Source organism: Nipponia nippon, unplaced genomic scaffold (assembly GCF_047370975.1).
Source record: "Nipponia nippon isolate SJK-2023a ecotype South Korea unplaced genomic scaffold, ASM4737097v1 scaffold_4, whole genome shotgun sequence".
Classification (NCBI taxonomy): Eukaryota; Metazoa; Chordata; class Aves; order Pelecaniformes; family Threskiornithidae; genus Nipponia; species Nipponia nippon.
In genome coordinates this window covers 5487647-5491567 of record NW_028262358.1, presented here as the reverse complement: position 1 = coordinate 5491567, position 3921 = coordinate 5487647, and positions in this window count along the sequence as shown.

The window sequence follows — 3921 nt, the reverse complement described above, 5'->3', positions numbered from 1 at the left end:
TATGATTTCCTCTTGTCATTATATATCTACCTTTTGGTGGGTAGTCATTAGATTCATATGAGCAAGAAAGCTCTTTATATATCTCTTTTAATATTCCAATGAATTTTGTAGTCTTATTTGTGAAGGACAGATATGAACATTCCTGGTCAAAAGTCAAAGTCTTGTATAAAATTTTTTTGTTCATTTTAAATAGATATCAAAGGCAGAGCCATGGTGAGTTTCCAACAGTTAGTTACAGTGCTGTGTATTTACTGATCTATTTTAAACTACACCATTCTCCTTAAATAGAACAAGCTTTAAGGTTTATAAATCCATGTTAGGACACGCATGGGATACTTATTTCTGGCCATATATTGTTTATTCTCTACAACATTATTTGTCTTAAATTATAAACCAAGTTTCAAACTCTTTTACTATTCACATCGTGAAAAATATATTGCAACTATTATTTCATTAGGCACATGTACAGATTAAAATTGGAAATATCAAAATTGTTATTGTCTGTGTGATAATAACCTCTTATTTTCTAGTTTTACAAACAATCCATCAAAAACAGATTCCAAAAGTTTCAAAGGTAGTTCTGGAAATCCAGTATAGGACTGAAAAAACTATGTAGATGGTGATATTAGGCATATTTTAGGAAAATGAGTGTTACAATAATTTATTCTGCTCTAGGAGGTGTCATGAATCCTTCATGGCACACAGTGAAAGAAAACACGTCAAGAATGCTGGAGTACCTTTCTCTACCACAAGACACCCCCACAAACTAATAACAGGACAACATTCAATAAAGTAGAAAATAAGCCTAATAGAAACAAACTTACAGGAAAAGTTTTCTAACTATACCCTCTATACCAAAAACCTAAAATCAATGAGTTTTTAATTCCCTTCTTTTTCCAGTGGAAAGCCACGCTATCACAGGAGGCTACATTTTAGCTCAGTGAACATAAGACTCAACGCAGAGAAAATACTTATGGAGCACAACGCACGGTCCTCCTCATGTCCTTCCAGAGAAACACTGAAATTACTGCTAGGGAAGTCTAGGAAACAATGTATTTTGGTGGTGTCCTCTGTGCAGAGCAGGGACTGGTCACCAAGGCAAATTATCATTCCAGTACAGAAATATTTGTGACGTGAGTGCCTGCAGTATCACAGAACAAGAGAAAGACACGTTGCTGGCATCTCTCCTTTCATTCAGGTCTACCACGCTTACTTGTTCTTTCCATACTATAGTTGAACTTTCCATTTTATAATCAAGATTAAAACAAACAGCTACAGAAGTGAACTCATAAACCTTTTTTTTCTAAATTCTGTCTGAAACTTAACTGTGGTTAATGGATACACTTCCATCAACAGCTGTCAAAACCTAAACTGACACCTTGATTCCTAAACCTTTTCTGTAACAGCAGTGGGAGCATGGAAGTTGGAAAATTGTAACTCAAGATCTACGCAAAGCCAGCAGAGCAACGCACACATATAGGGTAAAAGTTGAAGATGTACAGGTTTAACAGAAGCCCAGTGAAGCCAAAGGAGAGTCGGTTTTGTAAGGGACAGAGTAATTGAAGTAATCACAAAGTCATAGTCTGGCCCAGAGAGCTGTCTTCTCTAATTGGCCCTCCTTGTTTTCTCTTTTTATCCATTCCTTGTTTCATGCTCCTCATCAGGTTCAAATGAGGTGTATCTTCTCTGTCTTTGCAAGCCTGACCTACTTCAGGGGGGTTAGCAGCCCCGTGACATGTCTCCCCTGTTTTAGGAACGCTCTGTTCTGTTTTAGGAATGAAAGCAACTCTGCCTTGTTCCTGAGCAGACTTTGCCTGACCTGCAAACCTCCTCTGTGTTGAATGTGGCTAGAAATTACTTATAAATTACTTATAAAGTAAGCCCTTTGCTCTTTTCATCCTCAAGTCTTTTTTTCCTGGTCCTTTTGAATTCACAGGAACACTCCCAAACATTTGGAGCCATCATTTTACATGTTCCTTCTTAGCCACTTCATGGAGATCCATTTTGCCACCCCCTTCATTCGCATGTTCTTTGAGGACACAAATATAATTATTCAGCACCTTGTACCACACAATAAAATGTTCCTCAACCTACCCTTTTGCACATCAGCTCTAAATTCTCCTAATTTGGCTCCACCTGATCTCAAACCTCTCTTGGTTTTGGCCAATCACTTTTCCTCACATCCCATAAAGTATCTATAGAAAAACTAGCATGTTTCCCTAGTTCTTACTGAGCAGCAGAAAAAAGTCCTTTCTGTACTACTGCCTCACAAGGGAACTTCAACCAATTGTGTGTCTTCTCAAATATTTTCTACTGCTGTATTTCTTTCTCTTCACCACTTATCTCAGGTCTAAACATTGCTAAAATACCACATCCAATTTGCAAACTATCCATTCAGGAAGGGCACTGATAAATTAGAGAAAGATTTTATTTTTTTACAAACCACAAGAATAGCTAAAGGATTAGAAAAATTGTAATACAGAGACTTTGAGTTCAGTCTATGTGTATCACATGGAAGATATTAGTAAGATATATGTTCTGTGAGGCTCTTTCTTACTTACTTAATCCTCAGCTGGCATTAATTGTGGTGGCAAGAAGCTTACAGCTCTGAAAGGCAGGGATCTCTACAATGTTGGGAAGCTGTCGACAAAAATCTTCTTTGGTAATGGCAGGTACTATCTGAATACCTAACGAGGAGAAAATATCACTGAGTCATTGGGAGAGGTGATCTACTCTTGAGAAGCAGCAAAAGAGGAAAATTGGTGTCACTGTTTCATTTCTGCATAGTGCGAGTGGTGCTACAGGCAGGCCTGTCTCCCTGTTCGCTCAGTGTTGGAGGAAGAGGGGAAGCCTACAGCTGCTGCTGAACTCCTCCTGACTAGGAGCAATCTTCTGCTTCTGTCCCCAGAGGCTAATGCTGAATCCACTTCAGTGTCAATAAATAAAAGCCAGACCTATACTCAGGCTTTAAGGATGGTTTGATCAAAGCCCAGATTCCTATGGAGAAATATGGGAGTAATGCAAAGGAATCTCATAAGACAAACTGTCCAAGTGTGACAAAATCCAGAGGTGGCAAGTCCTACTGTTTCGTCTACTGGGGGGGGAAGTGTGGAAATGTTTTTAACAACAGGGCTTATTAACTTTTGGAGTAACTGTTAGAAAATTCTTCATCACAAGTTACTTCCAAACCAAGACAGTCTTCAGCAAACAAAAACTAATTTCTGTATCAGACAGGAAGGCAGCTCAGACCTGTACAGTGATCTCTTCTTAGATCTCTTCTTATTTTTTTTCTGGTCAGTTTGCCAGGCTAACTAAGGAAGTTGACTGTCCTAATTACCATTAATTGACAGTGCAGTCACTCCACTCAAGGGCAGGGCTGCTGTTCAGAGGGATGTGGACAAGCCAAGGGAATGGGGCTGACAGAAATCTGGTTGAAGTCAAGGAAAAACACGAAGTCCTGTGCGTGGGATGGGCTAAACAAGGCATGGGGCAGACAACCCCTCGGGGCCCTAGTGGACACTTGATTAAACACGATCCCGCAGGGCAGCCCCACAGGGCTTGTGGCTAACAGCATACCAGTGAAGCGATTGCCGCTTTTTATTTGGCACTGATAACATGGCACCTTGCATACGGCATCCCCTTATGGGCGCCCCAATACAAGAAAGACTCATAAACCTGATCGACAGCAGCGAAGCCACCGTGACGGTGGGGCCGGAGCACCTGCCCCGTGGCCCTGCTCGGAGCTGGAGCTCGGGTTTGAGACTTCGGGAGCCTTTCCCCGTGAGGGGAGGGAGAAGCCGCCTCAGGGGGCGGTGGGCGGCTCGCGCCTAACGGCTCCTGCCCAACGGCCGCGCCGCGCGCTCCCTGGCGCCCGCGCAGGCCCCGCCCACGCGGCGGTCGTTGACGCCCTCACTTCCTGGG